Raw genomic sequence first — 25551 nt, forward strand, 5'->3', positions numbered from 1 at the left:
CATTCTACGAGGCCACCATCACCTTGATACCAAAACCAGGCAACAATGTCACAAAAACGGAAAACTACAGGTCAATATCTCTGATGAACATACATGCAAAAATCCTCAACAAAATACTAGCAAACAGAATCCAACAGCATATTAAAAGGATCATACACTGTGATCAAGTGGGGCTAATCCCAAGGATACAAGGATTCTTCAATATATGCAAATCAATCAGTGTAATGCACCATATCAACAAATTGAAGTATAAAAACCATATTTTCATCTCAATAAATGCAGAACAATCTTTTGACAAAGTACCTCAACATAATAAAGGCCATATATGACAAAGCCACAGCAAACATTGTTCTCAATGGTGAAAAACTGAAACCATTTCCACTATGATCAGGAACATGATAACACTAACCATTCTCAACACTATTATTCAACATTGTTTTAGAAGTTTTAATTACAGCAATTAGAGACAAAAAAGAAATAAAAGGAATCCAAATTGGAAAAGGAGTAAAACTGTCACTGTTTGCAGATAACATGATACTATACATAGAAAATACTAAAATCCTACCAGAAAACTACTAATCAATGAATTTGGTTAGTAGCAGGATACAAAATGAATGCACAGAAATCTCTTGCATTCTTATACAGTAATGATGAAAAATCTGAAAGAGAAATTAAGTAAACACTCTCATTTACCATTGCAAGAAAAATAATAAAATACCTAGGAATAAATCTACCTAAGTAGACAAAAGACTTGTATACAGAAAACTATAAGACACTGATGAAAGAAATTAAAGGTGATACAAACAGTTGGAGTGATATACCATGTTCTTGGATTGGAAGAATCAACATTGTGAAAGTGACTCTAGTACCAAGGTAATCTACAGATTCAATGCAATCCTTATCAAACTACCAATGGCATTTTTCATAGAACTAGAACAAAAAAATTCCCAATATGTATGGAAACACAAAAGACCCTGAAAAACCAAAACAATGTTGGGAAAGAAATACAGAGTTGGAGGTATCAGGCTCCCTGACTTCAGACTATACTACAAAACTACAGTAATCAAGACAGTATGGTACTGGGACAAAAACAGAAATATAGATCAATGGAACAGGATAGAAAGCCCAGAGAGAAACCCATGCACATATGTTCACCTTATCTTTGAAAAAGATATATACAGTGGCAAGAATATACAGTGGAGAAAAGACAGCCTCTTCAATAAGTGGTGCTGGGAAAATTGGACAGCCACATGTAAAAGAATGAAATTAGAACACTTCCTAACACCATACACAAATATGAACTTCAAAATGGATTAAAGACCTAAATGTAAGGCCAGACACTATGAAACTCTTAGAGGAAAACATAGGACGAACACTCTATGACATAAATCATAGCAAGATCCATTTTGACCCACCACCCAGAGAAATGGAAATAAAAACAAAAATAAACAAATGGGACCTAATGAAACTTAAAAACTTTTGCATAGAAAAGGAAACCATAAACAAGACAAAAAGACAACCCTCAGAATGGGAGAAAATATTTTCCAATGAAGCAATTGATAAAGGAATAATCTACAAAATATACAAGCAGCTCATGCTGCTCAATATCAAAAAACAAGCAAAAACAAACAATAAAAAAATGGGCAGAAGACCTAAACAGACATTTCTCCAAAGAGATATACAGACTGCCAACAAACACATGAAAGGATGCTCAGCATTGGTAATCATTAAAGAAATGCAAATCAAAACAACAATGAGGTTTAACCTCACACTGGTCAGGATGGCCATCATCAAAAAATCTACAAACAATAAATGATGGAGAGGGTGTGAAGAAAAGGGAACCCTCCTACACTGTTGGTAGGAATGAAAATTGATACAGCCACTATGGAGAACAGTATGGAGGTTCCTTAAAAAAACTAAAAATAGAACTCCAATATGACCCAGCAATCCCACTACTGGGCATATACCCAAAGAAAATCATAACTCAAAAAAAGTCATATACCACAATGTTCATTGCAGCACTATTTATAATAACCAGGACATGGAAGCAACCTAAGTTTCCATTGACAAATGAATGGATATAGAAGATGTGGCTCATATATATAATGGAATATTACTCTGCCTTAAAAGAAACAAAATTGAGTTATTTGTAGTCAGGTGCATGGACCTGGAGTCTGTCATACAGAGTGAAGTAAGTCAGAAAGAGAGAAACAAACACCATGTGCTAACACATATATATATATATATATATATATATGGAATCTATAAACAAAAGGGTTCTGAAGAACCTATGAGCCAGACAGGACGTAGCAATGGACTTAAGGACAGAGGGAGAGGAAGGGTAAGCTGGGACAAAGTGGGAGAGTGGCATAGACATATATACCAAATGTAAAATAGATAGGTAGTGAGAAGCAACCACATAGCACAGGGAGATTAGCTCAGTGCTTTGTGACCACCTAAAGGGGTGGAATAGGAAGGGTGGGAGGGAGACACAAGAGAGAGGGGATATGGGGATATATTTATATGTATAGCTGATTCACTTTTTTATACAGCAGAAACTAACACAACAATGTAAAGCAATTATGCTCCAATAAAGATGTTAAAAAAAAAAAAAAAGAATGATCATGAGAGTGACAGGATGTGATGGTACCATATGAGTTGGTGGACCCAGTGAGCCAGAGACTAATTCAAACTCTCCTTGTAGTTGTGGACAGACATAACTAAATGTCCTTTGTTGTTTGTTTGCCTTCATTGAAGCTAGTTTCAGTAGTGTTTCTATTACTTATATCTGAGTAATAAAGCTGTTGAGGTATTTATCAATTGGATAATTAGATGATAGTCCTATAGGCAGGATAAAAGAAGCAAAGGCACTGAAGTAAAAAAATACAAAACAAAACAAACAAAAAACATGGAGTGTGTACAGGAAATAGAATCAAGATCAAGATCACAGTCCCCAAGGAGTACCAAGGAGTAGTTCCACTTCTCTGATCATCTAATTGTAATTATTATCCTCCAGGTCTGTGTCTTTCACTTGTGTCTCACTAGCACTTGGAAAAATGTCTTGAGTGTCTGAAGAACTTACTATATGACTGCTGAATGGATGGATTCTGGAAATAAGTAATGTAATAATTAGTAAATATTGCTTTATAAAGCAATTTTCACATTCTGGTTTCTGAGAGCTAGGATGGAAAAAGTAACAACAACAAAAATACAAGCCTTTATAATTAAACAGATATGAATTTATAGACTGCCCCCTTAATTCACTGGTTTTATGAACTCATACAGTTTCATTTGCCTCTTCTATAAAGTGAGCACAAAAAAAAAAATCTAGACTCAAAGGGTTGAGTCTAGTGTTGGTTTTATGAGATAATCTATATAAAAATGCTTCTAGAAATGTCTAGTTCAAAGTAAGTATTCAAGAAAAGTCAGTTGAAGTTCTAGAATTCTTGAGGAGTGATCTTCACAATCCATTTGGAAAAATAGGAATCCTCCTTATCAGATCTCTGTTAGATGGTTACCATGCCTCTGCTTAAATATATTCAGTACTGGGTAGACCCCTGCTTCCTGTTTCATGCTTGGACCACCAGAGGTGCCTTGTCCTATCTTCATTAAAATGACTTTTGGTCCTTTTAACTTTTACTCATTGCTTCTACTTCAACTGTAAAGCTACATGGCTATCAGTCAGGATAACTGGAATGAACATTTCTGAGGATAGTTTTAGGGTTCAATTTTTCCTAACGTCAAAAGATTAAAAATATGTTAAATATTTTATTTCAATTTGGATGCAGAGTATAAGTTTTTGAAATGTTTCTGTCGTACATCAGAAGGAAAAAATACCATATATATTTTCATTTAGTTCCGTCAATCCTCTGCAAATTAGTATTTTTTTTGAAGTTTTATTCATAATTTGGATTTATAGACTGAGATTAAGCAAATTTTCTGAAAAAAATTCAAAATTCCTACAATGACCTATGAAAGAGCTGCGGGATCCGAAACCTCTGTTCTCTCTCTCTCACCGCACTCTGCCTTGCTCCAGCCCCACTGGCCTCTTTCTGCTTCTCTTCTTAAATCTCAGCTTTCCAGTTAATGTTCTCTTGACAATCCTTTAATATGTAAACTGTAGCCTTATCTCTTTCTTCCTGTTCATTATTTCCATCTGTATATCATTGAATGGTTCAATTCCACATGCTATATAGATCCTTCAGTAAGTTTATTGTTAACAATCTGTTTCCCTTTGCTAGAATATCAACTCTTCAGGGGTGGAACTCTTGATCTTTTTTGTTCACCAATGTATCCCAAGAATCTAAGATAGTGCCTGCTTATAGGAGGTTCTTAATAAGTGCTCATTGAGTGAATGACTGAATGCACACATGAAAGGAGAAAGAAGAAAGAGATACTCAATGCTCTACCCCAGGAGCAGTTCATGCCCCTCTGTTAAGGGATGATCTCTCTGTCCATGCGGGAAGGCCACAGAACCACCAAAAGAGAGAACAGAATGGAATACTTCAGAAAACGTTCTGGAGGCTCGAGCAGTAGGAGAATCAGGATTGGACTTGTTAGGCAGGAGGAAAGGAATGGTCAGCAGGAAGGAATGCTTTTTTTCAAGGTTTTCCCCATGAAAGTGTCAACAATGCCTCCACTCCCAAAACTGGTCACTCCAGGTTAGAACCACCAACCACAGGAATCAACGTGGGTACATCCTTTGCTGCTTTGGAACTGACACATTTAGATAAGAACTTTGTCTGGATTGATATCTTTAGATATGTCCAAGGAAAATAACTAGATGATATTTGTTGAAAAGACAAATGATACCAGACTTTGCAGTCTGACTACTCCACTTACTTGTCCAAAATTCTTCAGTGCTATATAGCATTTACTTTGGTCTCATGTGTGCTACTCAGGTTGCTCTAATAAGAGTTTACTCTGGAAGTTGCTGAGGACTATTTTATTCTTCTCTTTTCTCCACTAGATATCCTAGCATTTTGTTGAGGGTATAGAAGCATCTTCAAGGATAGAGCTGGCCAGTTAACAATAATTGATATTTTGTAAAAGAAAGATTGATTTATCATATTTATTACATAGTGTTTATTTGGAAAGTCACCTAATATATGAACACTTTACAGAAATAAATATTGCTAGGGCACAATTGGGCAAAAAAGCCCAATGAGCATTCCACAAAGGGAGCAAGATTATGCATCTTACCCTCCTCTGTATAAAGGAGGCACATGGCGTAGGGTGGGGATCCCCAACCTGTAAACCAAACCTGCCTTCCTGTTCTCTGACAGCAGCCAATCTCTGCTGGGCAGTAAGGACAATCCACAGCTGCTCTTTCTGTGTTCTTTATTGCTCTGTTCTTCACATTAAAAGAAAAAAAATAACCTAACCATTTAAACGTTTTGTACCTTGTGGTTGGTACTGAGTGAAACTTAGAAGGGCTATGGCAGCAGTCAGATTAATTGACCTGTGTTGACCAAAAAGTATTTTAAAAGAATATCTGCCACTCTTTTCAGTTTTATCCTCAACCAACGTTGAAGCTTCAAACCATCCACTTAAAAAAAAACTGCTGGGTACCTTAAAAAAAAAATATAAATGCAGGAGGTGAATATATCACTTACCATTTCCCATGACTAATTATACAGAAATCTCTAGTAATGTCATTCATATTTGTTTAAGAGCCATGTGCTGTTTCAGGCTTCCCAGTTCAGAGGCTGACTGAGTGGGAAAGTGCCCTTGTTCTCTGCTGCTTCTTTTCTCAGGTTGTCTCTCTTCTTCTTTTTAAATTTCATTTCCTCTTTTATGTATTATGACTTTTTACCACATGGTCCTCATTTTTTTCCCTAAAATACTTGTGTGTGTGTGTGTGTGTGTGTGCACGTGTGTGTGTGTGTGTGTGTGTGTGTGTGTGTGTGTGTGTGCATGTCTGGATCCTGCAATAACTGAGCAATTTCAGTTTAATAGAATTTCAAACTTGCCTTTGGAGATAGGAGCAGTTTTCCTGGGCAAAGAGGAAGAAATATAGCCTTAAGGAAGCAGTGAGATAGTGCCAGTGAGGAATAAGATGGCTCAATTTACAAGTTTTCTTTTATATATATAGCTCCAAAATTTGTCCCCAAATTTGTTTTCATAAATGCCACATAACCTCATCATTGACAAAACAAAAACAAAACAGAGAAAAATTTCCCAAAATAACAAACAAAGAGATTGGAATATTTCTCAGGTTGGAGTTTCATTTTATTCATATGAAGCATTAATATGGATTTTCAACAAAGAGAAATGGGCTGATGTTAATCCATTTTTACAACCGTCTTTATAAGGGTTTCAGTTTAACAGCTGTTTAAAGAAACCAGTGTTTTGATGCAAGAACAAAGGTAAGATTGCTGTGGGGAAGAGAAAAAGCGGAAATGTAAAGATCCATTATAAAGGCCCTCATAAAAAATAAGCTGCAGTGTTTAGAGATATTATAATGTATGTTTGGCCCCAGCACATAGCAGGCATTTAGTGAATATTTGTTGATTAAATTGAAGGAAGAGAAGAGGAAAGAAAGGAATAAAGGAAGGAAGGGAGGAGGGAGGGAGGAAAGAAGGAAGGAAGGAAAGAAAGAAGGAAGGAAGGAGGAAGGCAGGAAGGAAGGCAGGAGGAAGGAAGGGAAGGAAGGAGGGAGGGAGGGGGAAGGAGGGAGGAAAGAAGGAAGGAAGAAAAGGAAAAGGAGGAAGGAAGGGAGAGGAAGAGAGAGGAAGGGAGGGAAAAACCCTGTTTTCAGTTCCTGTGAGCTGTTTCCTATGTGAAGTAAAGTACTATGTTGCTTCTGGGAAAAATAACCTTCAAGAATAGTTTTTCAGTAAGAGAATCCTGAAACTCCAGACTGCTGTAATCTTCCAGAGTCCTTTATCATGTCTCAAACACCTCAGCATTTGACCCACTAGTTGTAAAATTAGGCCCCCAAGCTGGAGACTAAGCAAGGGGTCAGAGGTGAGGTTCAGTATGTTACAGAAGGATCTGGAATAAGATCTGTACACATTTCTTTCCCATTGGAGGACTCCCATGGTCCTGTGGGCAAGGAAGAGTACATTGGAAGAACACTGACCTTGGAGTTCACTGAGTTTGAATTCAAAATTTGTTAGTGGCATACTTCCACATCCTTGGCCTCATTTCCATGTTCTCTGAGAGTAACTTTGCTGTCTTCTCCCATACATATCACTCTGTGTTCTCCAAGGAATGTGTGTGTCACTTATCTGTCTGGTGGACACAAGCCTTTTCTGGGTGCACTCACCTCAGGGAGTTCTTTGTTATTCTCAGGTCCACTTGCCCTCGGAGGGTGTTCCCTGTTCTGCTCTCAAACATAAGCTGGGAAGAAGGGCTTTGGGCGTCCACCTGTGCCAGCCACTGGGTGGGTCAAACCAACATCCCATTAGTAGAGTCCATTTTGACTTCAAATCCAAAAGATACTCTCTAATCTCACTTTTATGGTCTTCACTGTAATTTATTGCTAAGGCCTTGGGTAAATTACTCATTTCTTCTAAAAAAAAAAAAGGATTTTAAACGATAAAAAGTTATGAAGAAAAAATGACAATGGTTTTAAAATGCCTAACTCAATGTCTAATACATCATATATCCTTTATAAGTGGCAGCTGAACCTTCTTTGTAGTTCCAACCATGACTCTTTTGTAGTAAGTATCCGATAAATATGCATGAATTCACTACTGTCAAGTATGGAGCCCAAGAATAAATCAGGTAGAAAAGCAAGATTTTTAAAACTGTCCTTCTAATCTTAAATACTTTTCCATATAACTTACTCCCCACTAACCCCACAAACCTGAAGCAATACAGGAAAAGCAAAGTGTTAATTAGGCAGTTTTTGGTGAAGTTGATTAATGAAGAAAGATATTACTCATTAATTACAGACAGAAACCCCTCATTTGAACTCAATAACAGTTTTAATTAAAATTCTTAGTCTCCCAAAGTATGGCTCCTTTAACCTGGTTTAATTATTTTCTAGGTCTTGCCTATGACCTTGCATTAATTTGCATGGTGCTAAACATGATTCTCTATTTGTCTGGCTATGTGTTATTATAGGAGAATTTCACATTTTAACTAAAATCAATATTAGCCAAAGATGCCAGCTGATTAATTGGGTTTAGAGATGTATCACACATGCACTTAAAATGCAAATAAACGGTGGGGTTTAATGGAGAATATTTTATAATAAGGAAGATTTCATCTTGTTCATAATTTTCATTAAATGTGAATTTGTTAACTATATACCACTTAATTATTCATTATCAGAAGGTAGTCTTCTTTTAAGAATGTTGCAGCCTGTGTTATTTCAATATAGTATACAAATCAAATATCATTTCTACATCAAAATTTAAAGTGAGCAGACCTCAATTTAAAATTTAAAATGAATTACAAACATATAAGCAATGTTTACTTGCTTAAACTTACTCTAGGAATTTAAATTCCTAGAATTGGAATTTACAAACATATAAGCAATGTTTACTTGCCTAAACTTACTCTAGGAATTTACTCTACAGATACATAAATATATGTACAAGAAGGTTTCACACAGAATTATTTGTAATAAAGAAACCTGAAAATTACCTGAATGTCTATCAGTAGTATGCATCTCTACAACAAGGCAAACATATACATACATTCATGAAACCATGTTCATGGTTCACTGAGCAGCATTGCAAACGTGTTGCAGAGCTGAGAAAAGAGACGATACTTGCTATAAGGATGTAATCTATTTACCCATGGATGCAGGACTTAAGGAACGTGATTCAGTAGCACAGGGAAGGAGTGGGCACAGTCTGCCTTGGTGCAGTTTGCCCCTTGCTCTGGGTTCCCTACAAGGAAAGCCATTCTGATGATGATGCGGAAGCTGAATTTTTGCTTTGTCACTGATTTTGTATACCCTAGTTTCTGTTCTTATTCCAGAAGAACTTAGATTCATAATCTATATCTACTGTTTAGGGTAATGTTTACAACATTGGTCTAAGGTCAGCACTATCAAGACCACCTCCTCATCAAAGAAACCAAAATAGGACTGGGGCCCAGATGCTCTCATTCAATATTCCTGCTTCTAACTCTCTGGGGTCCCAGAAGACCTGTCTTTCTTAAAATTATTTTAAAAATAAAAATGAAGAGAGAAAGACATAAGCAAATGATAAATCAGTATTGACAGTATAAACTCGTTAGTCTTATGTTCATCACAGAAAGAGTAGAACAACATATACAAAAGCACCAGCAAAGTTAGACTTCGGAATGTGATTTCATACTAAATTATGTTTTCTTTCTTTATTTTTCTGTATATTCCAAATGTTTTTTTTTTTTTTAAATTATAGTAAGTCCTGTACAGAAGAATTAGTTCCATTCTGAGAGCACATTTCTAAGTCCAATTTGTTCGTAAGTCCAACAAAGTTAGCCTAGGTACCCAACTAACACAATCAGCTGTATAGTACTGTACTGTAATAGGTTTATAACACTTTTCACACAAATAATACATAAAACTCAAACACAAAAACTAAAGAAAACATTTTTAATCTTTCAGTGCAGTACTTTGAAAAGTACAGTAGTATAGTACAACAGCTGGCATACAGGGGCTGGTACTGAATGAACAGGTAAGAAGAGTTATTGACTGGAGGAGAGAGAAGAGGTGGGAAATGGTAGAGCTGAAGGATCATCAGCAATAGGAGATGGAGGGAAAGCTGCAATTTCACTCATGCCAGAAGTTGATGGAACGCATGTTCAAATCCTTGAAAGTTCACAACTTGAAGGTTCGTATGCAGGGGACTTACTGTACATATATATATCTTATTAGTGGAATCCTGTATTAGTTAAAGCTAACACACTTGGCCAGAGTCAATCTAGTCCTTAACACGTTATCATGCAATAGAGCCAAAAATATTAAAACCACTGCTTTCTGTGAAAAAAGTAAAAAAAAAAAAAAGCAATTAATGTCATTCACCTAATTAGTATAATAGCTACCTAATTGTGTTAAAGATAAGGCAGCTGAAATTGAGCAAAGAAGTTGAATATTACCAGTATGTCTCTTTCCATCTCACTTGCTCTTGTAAACATATCTACTCATACAATCTATGTACACCCACAGTAGAGCAAAGAAAACATATATAGTAAATGAATATCAAAATAAAAATTAGTTAATTTAAAATTAGACTTTTTCTACCTGTGAAATGGCATAGTACATTTCAGACTTTTTTAATATGTTTAAGACAAAATCCTGTCACAATGAAGACATGATTTAATTCCCTATAATCTATCTGAACACATATTAAAGGAAACATTCTCAAAAACAATGCAATGAATGCTTTCAGATATCATCTGCCCTCTGAACCAGCATAACACATTTTAGGTAAAAGTAAATAAGAGGTGGTTTAAAATATCCTAAAGAAGACAAAACAGTGGGCAATTTCATAGCACATTTGCCCCACTCACTGCCCATGCTTTACAATTATTCTAAAATATGGAGTTTTCATGTGAGATATATTAGAAGAAAACAAACTTCCATTAGCATTGCTTAAAAATTTGTAAACTAAACTATTTAGAACTATTACATTATACATTAATAAAATTATGAATTAAACATAAGTTTAGCTTTATTACTTTATGCACAGACGAAACAGGTGTCGCTTTTTAAAAAAAAAATTAGAATTCCTTGGAATATGAACATTTGGTTCTTGGTCATCTTAAAAAAGAAAATTAAAAAAAGCTATGAATCTGTTTTGCTCTGTCATATTCTTCCATGCTTTACCTGTAGCTCAGTCTTCTCCAAGCATGTCATAGGTCCTATCACAAATGCCTTGTTAAAGAATGCAATGTCTTCAGAGAGAACTCAACTGGTTTCTTATAATCATTACTTTTTTTTCTATGTCTTTTTATACTATCTTTTAATAATCTCCCTTAGACATCCAGGTATTTCAAAACTATCAGTGAGCAGAATGAAAAATACTAAGCTCTGGAAAAAAATTATTTAATGGAATATTTTCCCATTTCTACTTTCACCATCCTTATTAATTATCTGTGATTCCCCCACTACCACCACCAATTACTAATCTTGATTATTTACAGATTCTTTTGTTTCTCTATGATGTAATCCACTTGGTCTTGGAACTTTGAAATTATTTAAACAAGCATCCATGACTCTCTTCCAAAGTTTCTGAGGTTTCAATTTCCTCTTAATCAAGTCTATCCTACCCTTTTTTTAATTAAAAAATAAATAAATAAACATCTTTATTGGAATATAATTGCTTTATCATGGTGTGTTAGTTTCTGCTTTATGACAAAGTGAATCACCTATACATATACATATGTCTCCATATCTCCTCCCTCTTGCATCTCCCTCCCACCCTCCTTATCCCACCCCTCTAGGTGGTCACAAAGCACCGAGCTGATCTTCCTGTGCTATGTGTGAAGATCATTCTTTCTGTTGCCAATAATAGAAGCAAAATAGAGGTTATTTGCTTCTGCCTTCTCTGTGCAAAATGTCTCATAGTGCCAGCTCATCCAAAGGCTATAAAAACTCATAGTCATGCATTAAAAATATCCAAGTCTTAATCCTAAACTTGTGATTTAATTAATCAGTCATTAATAATCTCTATTATCAATAACTACAATATATTTGCAAACTTGTGAATTGGAACCAAAATAAGAATCAGGAAAACTCATATCTCATAGGGCAGTGGTCCCAAACATTTTTGGCACAAGGGACGGGTTTCGTGGAAAACAATTTTTCCATGGACAGGGCAGGGTGGTGGTTCAGGCAGTAATGCAAGTGATAGGGAGCAATGAGGAGCAATGGGGAGTGGCAGAGGAAGCTTCACTTGCTTGGTTGCTGCTCACTTCCTGTTCTGTGGCCCAGTTCCTAACAGACTGTGGACTGGTACTAGTTTGCAGCCCAGGGGCTGGGGACCCCTGTTATAGGGTACTATTGAAAACCTTTATAGAACAAGTATAGAATCAAGGTAGCTCAGAGGTCAATTCAGTGAAGTAGGAGCAGACAGATTTTAATTCTTACCCTTTTCGTGCTGAAAACAAATCATATCATCCAGCGAGCCTGGGATTCTTCATCCATAAATCAATGTAGTGAACACTGTACTTTACCTAACACTGTTCTCAATTCTCTTCTCCTTTGCTTATCTTTACCAGAGAGAGTTTAATATTTGCTTTCCTGGCTTCCTCTTAATTTAGTAGTCGTTCCATGTCACTGTGCTGACCAATAGAACCTAAGTGAAACTCTAATGGAGAGGTTCTTGGGTAAATGTTAGGTTTCCTGAGAAAAAGAAGCAGATGCCATGCTTTCCCCTCCTTTTTCCTGTCTTTAATGATGACTCCATGTCTGTATTGAAGTAGCCATATTGTGATAACATGTGAGTCAAAGTGTATGGGCAAAAAAGTCACTAGCTTAGGATAGGGGAATGGAAAGGTTACATGTACCTGGGTCCCTGATGACACTTCTTTACTATGGGACCAATGTCAATGGCCATCTACTTCCAGACTCCTTGGATAAGAAAAATAAATGCTTTGGGGACTGAGCTTTTGTCAGTTAGCTATTCCGTTGCTTACAACCAAATATGTTCTTCAATCACTGTTTCTCAGATTGGACTATTCACAGAGTAGTTGTACAAAAGACAATTTTCTGGGTCTCTACTTCATTGTAGCAGTTTGTCATGAGAGCCAGCATCTGTGTTTTTAACAAATAATCCAGGTGATCCTTAGGTCGGTGCCTCTCAAACTTACATGATAGAATATATTTAGTAACCGAAACATTGTCAATTATCTAGAAACTTGGCTCTTATTCTACACTTAATGTTTGTCAGTTAAGCCATAAGATTACCAGTAAAAATACAGAGCAAAGGATTTTTCACAGGTGCTTCTCATTACCTTCCCTCTTCTGATGCCTGGGTCCCCGCCACCTTGACTCACTCTCTCCCACCACCATCCATCACCTTTCCCATTTTTTTCCCTGCAGTCTTTCCTCTTGCCTGCTGGAATTCTCTCATGTGTCATTTTCTCACTTTACAATTCTCCTTCAATCCTTCTGTTCCTCTTTATTCTATGATTGACTCTCCCTGAGAAGCCATTTGCAATCCCCTATTATGAAGAATTCCCTATAAAAATAAATTATACTGTGCTGTGTTTAGGAGATAAACTTGATGGGGTAAACAGCTGTACACAGCAGCTCTGTGCAAACAAGTTTAAAGCAAAATCCAGCCAACTGCTCAGCATGAACCTTCTGAGAGCTAAGATCAGCTGTTGTACTATCCATTGTCCTACAGAAAGCCAGGCTTGCTGGGACAGAAATGAAAGAACAGTATCACCAGGTGATCCAAGCAGGGGTAGCAAGTGAAATGTATACTGTCCAAAAAAAGATGCTACATTGATAATCTTTCACATTGACACATTTCATCAGGAGCAAACCAAAATGACTTTAGGAATATTTTGTTTAAAAAGGACATTGATATCAGCTATGCTGAGGCATTTTGATACATACATATCTTCCCTTTTAGTATAAAACACGAGAGGTTGATGATAGAGAGTAAAATCACTTCCATACTGGGAGATCATAGGCATATACATTTCTGATAAAACATCTTCAAATTCAAGTTGGAGATTTCTGAGGTTTCACTTTCTTCCTGTAAAGGTTTCTGTTTGTTTGTTTTGTTTTGAAGATGAATATTAACCTATATTTGATGAAAAAATCACAAATAGCTAAGATTGGTTTGGACCTTAATTGTTTTCTAGTCCCACCTTTTCAATGATTTTTTCAGCACTTCTAAATGTTCAAACCCCATCTACCATATACTCAGTAACCTCTAGGGAAAGAAAAACCCTGTCTCCAAATGCAGCCCATCTGATGAGTATCTTTGACAGTTTTCCTTGTGTGGAGCTAAAATCAACCTTTTTAAAAAGTCCATCAGGCTTCCTGTGGTCAAACATAATAAGAGAATCTTTGTCAGTTGTTTGAAGGAAACTAATCTTCACACCGTATTACACTCAGTCTTCCTTTTTCCAAGTGAATCTTTGCCAATTCCTTTACTTGAATATCCCGTCATGAGTTCAATTCCTTCCAGCATCCATCATTTGAACAAGTTCCAGCTTATCCCTCCTAAAATTTAGGGCTCAGAATTATGTGAAATATGCAAGTTGAAGTCTGACAAGTAAAGAATAAAATGAGATAATTATTATCCTTTATTTGATGTTGTATGGCTAGTATCCCAACATTTACTGTTTTATGATTTTGGAGATGTTTTATTATATTGCTGACATATTTATAGTTTTAAATATTCTTAATAAATACTTAATAAATATTATCAATATCTCATATTAATCCACCATATCCCTAACTATACCTAGATTCTTGTAGCTGGATATTGGCTCAAAGTTTTAGGTGTTAATATTAGACCTGTTAAATTTTGCATCATTATATTTAGCTCATATATTCAGGTTCCTATGGATCCCGATTCTGCCCTCCAATATACTTTCTATACTTCCATATTCAAGCCATCAAAAAACTGCAGAATCATTGCTTTCTATCAATTCTTACAATAAATTTTCAGCCTTTTATTAAACTAGGTTATCACCATAGAAATACATATCAAAATTCACTTTATCCTCCCCTTGCCTCATCCCATGCACCCCACACAAGGACTTCCCAAAGTTACTTTGTAAAGATGTAATTTAACCACATCTCTCTGGCCTTCATTGGTAAAGAGATACCTACATTTTGATGCCTTACTGATTGTACATTTTGTAACACCAGGAGCTTGCCTGTGTTTTTACTTCTGTATTCTCAGTACCCCCAAATAGCCTCTGGCAGATAATGGGTGCTCAATAAATACATGCTGAAAGAAGTAATAAATCAGAGTTTTGACTTTACCAAAAAACTTCAAGTTAACCTTACTCAAAATATATAACATTTACATATTGCTCACTTTTTCTATATAGCAGAAAAAGAAGCAAGAGTGTCCAATTATCCAGTTATGATGATGAATGTACAGAGTCAAATAAAACGGCTCAGTTAAAAATGATGTTAGTGCTTTCAGCATCATTATGTGTTCTGGTTAATATATGTGAATAATGTTTTACAACTTTCAAAATTCCTTCCCATTAATCAACTCATTTGAATCTAACATTAACATGGTAAAATAGCCAGAGTGATATTATAATCTTGATTTTTCAGATGAAAAACAAACAAAAATGTCAAGCAATAATTGGAAAAGTTAAATTATTTGCCAAGAGTATCCCATTGTCTAGATCAGCATTTTGTATATTTTCACTTATTCCAAGAAAATCCAGACATCTCCATCTTAAATGTGATTAAGGTGTTAAACTAGCTATGTGACTTGGGCAAGTCAACATTATTCACTGAGCTTCAATTTAATTATTTATAAAAACTGATATTAAAAGGCCATCCTTACCAAATTTCTTAAGATTATGAGCTCACTTATCATATAAGAAAATTAACGTGATATCTCTTGGACAAATTTTTAAAAAAAACTGTAGAATCACATAATTTCAGAGGTAGAAGAAACCTTACCAATTCATATATAAAGCTTCTTGTTATTCATAAAAGGGAACTGAAGTCCAGAATTGTTGAGTTGGCAAGGGACACTGAGTCACTCTGGGGAGAAAATGCGACAAAACTCTGGACACTGAATTCTTGGGAATGGGCTTCTCCCACCACATCATCTTGATTTTTACTCAATCAGATGTCTAACATCACATTAACATGATAGACACATTCCTTTTACTTTGAGGATAGATATTCCTTATAATAATATTTTAATGTAATAAACATAAATAAATATTACATGAGAACGGTGGATTCCAGATTATCACAATGTTGGTAGCCTTAGTTCATATTTGCTCTATAGAACAAGTTCAATAGTCTCTAAATTAAGAACCACTGATTATTTCTGTATAGATGGAGGGAATTTGGAGACACCAAAAAGTAAACATCAAATAAAATTAAGCTACTCCCATACTGAAGAATTAAAATTGTAACAAGATGGCATTAATACACATGTTAGAAAGAAAGGGATCTAAACACAAAAAACTCAGTTTGAAATGTCACATACTGAGGGGGATATATCGTCTAGCTGGGTTAAATCTAAATCTTAAATACACTAATTGGCTAATTTAATAAGTTAGATATGACCTCCTCCACTTTCCAGACAAGAATCCCTCTCTTGCCTCAATATTCAGCCCAACTCCTAAAACATAAATTCCAAATCTTTGTTTTCCATCAGTTTTCTCTTCTCGTGAGCATGAGGGCTTAATTTTTCTTAGGAGTTTGCTAAAACACAAAGTAGCAATTATTCACTTAGGGGACTTGTTATTCTCAACAAAAATATTTTATAATATATATATGCTAGCAGAGATGGGATGTGCTTGCGGTGGCTTCAGACTGTTATTACTCTAGTTTTAGTGTTCTTTTCTTGCCATTTGCTGAAAGCCACCGATAATTCCAGTATTTGGCCCTTGGAATGTAGCAAAGAAAGGAAATTCAGAGGCTTCTGGTCCAATGAGGCATTGCTCACCCCCAAACCACAGCATCTGAGTCGACTATATGGTTTCCACAGGAATAGAAGTGTCTCACAAATGTGTGAGGCAGATGATTATCCAATAGATAGAGGTGGGGGGTGGTGAGGTCAACGTTAATTGCAGAAGTTCTCACATCTAAGATTGTCCTCAAAAAGTTTGGAATTAAAGTAGTTAAGATGAAAAAAGAATAAAGGGGAATTTGGGAAAGAACAGAACACTGTTTTATTCTACTTCTGAGTTGCTTCCTTAGTGTCATTTTAGATGATTTTCCTGATTACAAGAACAGGATAGATGTGCCATTTTGGGTATTTAGTAGGGTAAAGTCCAAGGTGTTGTGTATGTAAGAGTGTGTTTAAAGAATTCCATGGAAAAATTTATATCTGTGGACTTCAGTGGTGCCCCAAAGCCTCTAAGAATGAACAGCTGTGACTTTGATAAAACATGATGTGGATGGACTTGGGAGATAAGAGAAACTCACTGGAAGCCAAGTTGTCCTTAAAAAATAAAAACAAACAGATACAAACAAAAACCCAAACCTACAAGTGATGAAGGCGTGATGGACCAGACTTAGCAACAGACAGGACTTGGGTATGGGAGGGGCTTTGGATCTCAATGAACTTAGAAGCTGTATTTGAACCCTCTCTGATCCAGATGCCAGTCACTCAAATATTTAGGGAAAGAAAAAAATGAGCAGTAAAACTGACAAAAAGATTCAGTAAAGGTGAAGCTTGTAACAAAGCAATATATGAGAAAGGCAAAGTGTTTTCTCATCAGAGGGAAAGAGAGGTGAGTGTGACATATGCAGAACAAGTGGCAGTGGAACTTTAGGGGATAGTAATAGAGAGAACTGATGGCCCCAAAGACTATGGGCACTAAGAAAAGGTGAGAGTCACCATGTGGGCAACCCTGGAGGAGCAGGTGATATAGTAAGACAATTTTTGACCAGGGGGCAAAAACTGAATGATTATCTTAAGGTAAGAAAGCAATAATGATGGTAGGAGAGAAAACTGATATATTTGGTCATGTTGGAGGATTGAACCCAGTCCCACCATGTGGACACTCCTGTCAGAAAATCAGTGGTTCACACACTAAAGTTAAAGTTACCTCACAGTCTTGGCAGCCTAGAGAGAGGAAATAGCAGCTGCAGCAGAGGGGGTAGCAGAACCACTGCAGGGAAATATCATGCCCTGCCCTGCCTGCCCAATCTGCTACTCTGGAACCTCTGAGAAGGTATTAAAAAGAGGAAAATATTGAGCTCCGGAATTTGCTGGCTAGCAATATTGATTCCAGTTATTGATGGGTCAGTTACTAAGGTGGATTTATCTATGATCCATAGGCACATTCTTTTTCAGATATGCACATTTACTTCCCCAAAGTTAGCTTGTCAGTAGTGTTTGCTTGATGTAGTTGATTTCATAAATCTTTTCTTGTATTTTTATTTTGGAAAAGATGCAATTTAAAATTTCAAGAAAACCAACTTAATTATATAATTTTGTCATCTGTTCTTCTTACTAATGTGTCAAAACACTTTCAAGAATGGCTATCGTCAAGTAGAGGCCCAGCTGGTTTCCAGGAAATGGATGCATTGAGAGACTTCTGGCATTGAGTCATGTATAATGTTGGAAAAATGTAGAAGTTTATTCCTTTGGGAAGGGTGCCTGAAGGGAAACACTTGCAGTTACTTCCTTTCTCTGTTGAGTAGAATGCCCAGAAATTAAAATAGCTCAGAGACTTTTTCATACTGCCTTTGTCAAATAGATAAAGATAGGTACTTCTTGTATGACCAGGCTTTGACTAGTGGGCAGTGAGAGAGGTGTACCCATGAGAAGAACACTGCTTAGTTTTGTTTGCATTTCAGTTGGAGGGGACCAATACCTCGAGCCAGCTTTTTACTATAAGAGTGACTGTGGGAAGATGCTCAAACTTCACAAATGGAAGTAAGGCTAAATATTAAGGCATCTTAGACAAATGAGCTACAATTTTTGTTTCTCACAACTGTACATTTCCCATCTGATAAAATACTCATTAATATAATATATCACTTATTATATTAGAGCTGCAAAATTTATCTTGTAATGTGAACTAATCACACACATAGCTTTGTTTAGGAGTCAAAGTCCTGTCCAACACACACACACAGACACAGGCACAAACACACACAAGACAAATTGAAGTCTTTCAGGAAGGGAGCATGTCTTCTAGCTCTTTGGATGCTTTAATTCACTTATGTATTTAATTATTTAACAGATAATTTTTGAATGCCTATTATATGTTAAACACTATATTTAGGTCCTTGGTATAGAAAATAAATGGATATCAGCCCTCACAGAGCTTGAAATTTATGGAGAGAGTAGACAAGTAAATAAGCAAGAGATGGATATGTACTTCAATGAGGAAACCATGAGATGCTAAGAAAGTGCACAGCAGAGAAATTGAACTTGGTTGCAGGCACTCAGAGAAGACTTCCTGAGGGTGATGAAATGGGGAACTAAAGTATAGAAATTATTCAAATGAGGATTTTGGGGAGAAATATTCCAGAAAGAGGAAACGCCTTGTGTGATTGCTCAGCAACAAGTGAGAGTATGGTCTATGACAGGATCTTAGAGAAATGCATTGTGGCTGGAGTGTAGAGAGCAGGTAGGGAAAGGAGGAGGGAAAGATGAGAAAAGACAGAAAAGTCAAGGGAAGGGTAATCTCAGTTATGAAGGTCCTTATAGGAGAGGTTAAGGATCCTGGACTTTATCTTAGACATTGTGCCATCTGCCTGTACCACTTTCTTACAATTCATGAGAACTTGAACAAGTTACTTAACCATTCTTGCCTACTTCCTCAACTCTACGATGGATCAAGTGATCTAAATGATTTTGTCTTCACATGACTGCTCTCAGGGCCTCTGACATCAACACACCAAGGCTTTGTGTATCATACTACAGCTCTTTAACTTATGATTAAATTAAATTATACATTTTTTCAATATCCCTAATATGTAAAATATGGGTCTACTTGTATTTTTACTTTTGTCCAAAGCATGATGATTAGAATATTTAGTTTAGAGAGGAAAGTCTTAGGGGAAATATAACTTTTTCAACTATGTGAAATCCTGTCATTTTAAGATATAATGAGAATTTACTGCCCCAGAGGGCATAGTAGGATATATAGATCAAATTTACAAGTAGATTTCATCTCACTGAAGTTTTGAATAATTTGTAATATTCTTAAGTGCAATAGGCTACTTCAAAGATAATGAACTTCCCATCATGGGAAGTGTCTAAATAGAGGCTAGATGACCATCTGGCAAATATGTAATAGGGAGATAGGAATTTGGAATAGATGACCCTCATGGTAGACAGATAGTGGAGTTACTGTCTTGACTAAGTATTTCTCAGAGAAATTGATTTTACCCACAATTTCAGCTGAGTGGTCAAAAGGCCACATTATTGCCTCTGTTTCCCATGACCACCACCTAAAGTCAAAGTTAGGTCACAGATAATTGAATACAGGTACCTAAACAGTACCAATCAGATTGCACTTTAAGAAAGCAAGTTAATAGATTATCTGAATTATCATGGGATGGTCCATTCTCAAACAAAATTCCCTATGACGTTAGAACCACGTAGAAACATGGTACTAAAGCCAGGTAAGGTTCGAGGAAGACAGAGAAACCATATATAAACTGGGGACTTCCCTGGTGGTGCAGTGGTTAAGAATCCACCTGCCAATGCAGGGGACACGGGTTTGATCCCTATTCCAGGAAGATACCACAGAACAACTAAACCCATGTTCCACAACTACATAGCCTGGGCTCTAGAGCCCACGAGCCACAACTACTGAGCCTGTGTGCCACAATTACTGAAGCCCACACACACCTAGAGCCCGTGCTCCACAACAAGAGAAGGCACTGCAATAGAAGCCCGAGCACCGCAACGAAGAGTAGCCCCCAATTGATGCAACTAGAGAAAGCCCGCGTGCAGCAACGAAGACCCAACACAGCCAAAAATAAAATAAATAAATTTAAAAAAAAATTTAAAAAGCATACATAAATTGAAAAAAAAGGACTCCAGAGGTAAACAGGGAATGACACAACCATGCAATGGAATTCCAAGCAGCCCCATGAGAGACTAGGAGAAGTTTTAGTTCCTGATATCCTGAATTTTTATCACATTCAATTCATTTTTAAGATCTGGCCTATTATAGAAGAAAGCTTAATTTAGAAGTTAGTGCAAAAACTAAAGAGGCAGAGGTCATAATACTCATAAACTGTTTGTTCCTTTTATATCTTCTATTCCTTACCCTTAAACCTGAAAAATAAGGGAGGATGAGGAGGGAAGGAAAAAGAAAGAAAGGGAAAGACATATGGGCATAATCCTTTGCACTGGAAAGAAATAGAGACTACTCTACTTGCAGGAAGTATTTGGACCACTGGAAGGTCCTTTTGAGGTGGATCGTAGACTTTCCAATGAGATCTGTCCTACTTGGGTTGGCCTAACCACTGCTTTTATCCTCTCCTTTGGGTCTAGTTTTGCCATGGACATTAACATTCAGACCACAGTCCCGTCATCTCAGTGCTCATGAGGACTTCCTTCCTGCCCTGTTAGCACATTGGTTTTCAATAATGACACATAGTTCTTGTTTATTTCTACAGATAGTTCTTCTGGTGTACAAATCACATAATATAATAAAATAATAACTAAAAAATGTTCTTAAACAAATTTTTTCTCTGGTTAGGGGCATGGGAAGTGGTCAGCAAATATCAAAGTAACTGCAAAGGAATTTTTCTTGCTCAAATACTCCTATACTTGATTTTTCTACTTTCATTGCTTATGTGGTCAACTTATATTTAATTTCGTATTTTTGCATGTCCATGAGATTAAGTCCTAGGTCCTCTAAAATATATATATATATATATTTTTAAAAGCTTGGGTTGATATATGAAAGTTTCATTCTTTACCAAAATATTTCCATAATTGAACGATTTCAACATTCAGAAATTTCAACCTAGAAACTTTTGGTGTTGGAAAAGTAATTTGATGTTTAAATATTACTGAACAACAATAATAATATCTTACATTCACATGGCATTTTAAACTTTATACAATAAATTCCTAGCAACTACTGTCTTACTATTGATAATCACAATTAGAGGCTACCTTTATAAATAAAGTCCTATGATTTTGGACTATAAGCAGTCATAGAGGATTAAGAGCCTAGAAGTTCAAGCCCATTATTTAGAGTTGAGAAAGCTGTGATATCAAAATGTGACCATACACATTATAAGTAAAATGTTGATATGGTAAATACTGAATTTTTGTTAAAATTTTTCAACAAAATATAGATTCAATGATTTTTATTTTAGCCCACATTGCATTTTAATTAAATCATGATGAGTGGATGTTGTTTCAATGATTTGAGTTACTGGATAAGGCTGGTTCACTTGGTTGGGGGACCTTTTAGAGGCAATGTCCATGAAAACACTGGACCTGCTTCTAAAACCATCCAACATCTCTAGTAATGACATTCCTTGTCTGAGCTTCCCTGGTTCTGCCATAGTAGTCTCCTTCCTTTGATTCTACACAGTACAATGTTTATTAACCTCTCCACTCTCCATCTTGATAAATCTTTTAGAGTTTGAGACTTTGTGCCATGACTTAATATTACAGAGATTCCATAAAGTATGCAAAGTGGTAGTAATGGAGGAGGTATAGGTAGGGAGGCCCACCATTGCTACCAATATTATCACTCTCTTGTTGTGCTCAAATGATACCTGACTTACATTCAAAACGTAAATTCCATCTCTGTTCAATGGTTTACAGCTAGGAGTGGCTTAAAATTGATCTTCAAATAAGTTAAGAATTGCCTGAAATAAATATTCCATCTTTCCTCTGAACTGGAGAGTGGTCACACTGAAACATGAGATACTCTAGTCAGACACATAGTACAAGATCTATCACGTGTTTTTTTTCTTTTTTTTTTAATATCTTTATTGGAGTATAATTGCTTTACAATGGTGAGTTAGTTTCTGCTTTACAACAAAATAACTCAGTTATATATATACATATGTTCCCATATCTCTTCCCTCTTGCATCTCCCTCCCTCCCACCCTCCCTATCCCACCCCTCCAGACAGTCACAAAGCACCGAGCTGATCTCCCTGTGCTATGCGGCTGCTTCCCACTAGCTATCTACCTTACGTTTGGTAGTGTATATATGTCCATGCCTCACTCTTGCTTTGTCACAACTTACGCTTCCACCTCCCCATATCCTCAAGTCCATTCTCTACTAGGTCTGTGTCTTTATTCCTGTCTTACCCTAGGTTCTTCATGACATTTTTAGTTTTCTTAAATTCCATATATATGTGTTAGCATACGGTATTTGTCTCTCTCTTTCTGACTTACTTCACTCTGTATGACAGACTCTAGGTCTATCCACCTCATTACAAACAGCTCAATTTCGTTTCTTTTTATGGCTGAGTAATATTCCATTGTATATATGTGCCACACCTTCTTTATTCATTCATCCGTTGATGGACACTTAGGTTGCTTCCATGTCCTGGCTATTGTAAATAGAGCTGCAATGAACATTTTGGTACATGACTCTTTTTGAATTATGGTTTTCTCAGGGTATATGCCCAGTAGTGGGATTGCTGGGTCATATGGTAGTTCTATTTGTAGTTTTTTAAGGAACCTCCATACTGTTCTCCACAGTGGCTGTACCAATTCACATTCCCAACAGCAGTACAAGAGGGTTCCATTTTCTCCACACCCTCTCCAGCATTTATTGTTTCTAGATTTTTTGATGATGGCCATTCTGACTGGTGTGAGATGATATCTCATTGTAGTTTTGATTTGCATTTCTCTAATCATTAGTGATGTTGAGCATTCTTTCATGTGTTTGTTGGCAGTCTGTATATCTTCTTTAGAGAAATATCTATTTAGGGCTTCTGCCCATTTTTGGATTGGGTTGTTTGTTTTCTTTGTTATTGAGCTGCATGAGCTGCTTATAAATTTTGGAGATTAATCCTTTGTCAGTTGCTTCATTTGCAAATATCTTCTACCATTCTGAGGGTTGTCTTTTGGTCTTGTTTATGGTTTCCTCTGCTGTGCAAAAGCTTTGAAGTTTCATTAGGTCCCATTTGTTTATTTTTGTTTTTATTTCCATTTCTCTAGTAGGTGGGTCAAAAAGGATCTTGCTGTGATTTATGTCATAGAGTGTCCTGCCTATGTTTTCCTCTAAGAGTTTGATAGTTTCTGGCCTTACATTTAGATCTTTAATCCATTTTGAACTTATTTTTGTGTATGGTGTTAGGGAGTGATCTAATCTCATACTTTTACATGTACCTGTCCTGTTTTCCCAGCACCACTTTGAAGAGGCTGTCCTTTCTCCACTGTACATTCCTGCCTCCTTTATCAAAGATAAAGTGACCCCATGTGCGTGGGTTTATCTCTGGGCTTTCTATCCTGTTCCATTGATCTATATTTCTGTTTTAGTGCCAGTACCATACTGTCTTGATTACTGTGGCTTTGTAGTATAGTTTGAAGTCAGGGAGCCCGATTCCTCCAGATTTGTTTTTCGTTCTCAAGATTGCTTTGGCTATTCGGGGTCTTTTGTGTTTCCATACAAATTGTGAATTTTTTTTTTCTAGTTCTGTGAAAAAAGCCAATGATAGTTCGATAGGGATTACATTGAATCTGTAGATTGCTTTGGGTAGTAGAGTCATTTTCACAATATTGGTTCTTCCAATCCAAGAACATGTTATATCTCTCCATCTATTTGTATCATCTTTAATTTCTTTCATCAGTGTCTTATAATTTTCTGCATACAGGTTCTTTGTCTCCTTAGGTAGGTTTATTCCTAGATATTTTATTCCTTTTGTTGCAATGGTAAATGGGAGTGTTTTCTTGTTTTCACTTTCAGATTTTTCATCATTAATGTATAGGAATGCCAGAGATTTCTGTGCATTAATTTTGTATCCTGCTACTTTACCAAATTCATTTATTAGCTCTAGTAGTTTTCGGGTAGCATCTTTAGGATTCTCTATGTAGAGTATCATGTCATCTACAAACAGTGACAGCTTTACTTCTTCTTTTCCAATTTGGATTCCTTTTATTTCCTTTTCTTCTCTGATTGCTGTGGCTAAAACTTCCAAAACTATGTTGAATAAGAGTGGTGAGAGTGGGCAACCTTGTTTTGTTCCTCATCTTTGTGGAAATGCTTTCAGTTTTTCACCATTGAGGACAATGTTGGCTGTGGCTTTGTCATATATGGCCTTTATTATGTTGAGGAAAGTTCCCTCTATGCCTACTTTCTGCAAGGTTTTTATCATAACTGGGTGTTGAATTTTGTTGAAAGCTTTCTCTGCATCTATTGAGATGATCATATGGTTTTTCTCCTTCAATTTTTTAATATGGTGTATCATGTTGATTGACTTGCATATATTGAAGAATCCTTGCATTCCTCGAATAAACCCAACTTGATCATGGTGTATGATCCGTTTAATGTGCTGTTGGAATCTGTTTGCTAGTATTTTGTTGAGGATTTTTGCATCTACGTTCATCAGTGATATTGCCCTGTAGTTTTCTTTCTATGTATCACATGTATTTTTATTTTTTTCTTCTTCACCAATCTTGCAAATTGTTCTATAATCCTTTTTAGCTTAGGTTCAAATTTTCCGACTGATGTCAATGTGTCCCAACCTAATTTGTTTTTTGTACAACTTAAAAATCTCTGAAAAGAGAGAAAAGTAAGTTAGAAAGGAAGGAGTGTAGGATAGAAATGTAGCCCTCGGGAAGGACAAAAGTTTGAGAGAGAGGTATAAGCTGAGGTATAACGACAATAGTATTTCCCAGCATCATGAAAGATCTAAGGGCAAGTTAATAGAAGGACTGTGGAGAGAAACACGAGTGTGAAGTCAGTCAGGAAGAAGGAACACTGGTTTTTACATTCATATTATTCATTTAATAGATCTTAGCATCTTTGATGGGTTGGCTGTTAG

This window comes from Stenella coeruleoalba (assembly GCF_951394435.1).
Source record: "Stenella coeruleoalba genome assembly, chromosome: 14".
NCBI classification, from domain to species: Eukaryota; Metazoa; Chordata; class Mammalia; order Artiodactyla; family Delphinidae; genus Stenella; species Stenella coeruleoalba.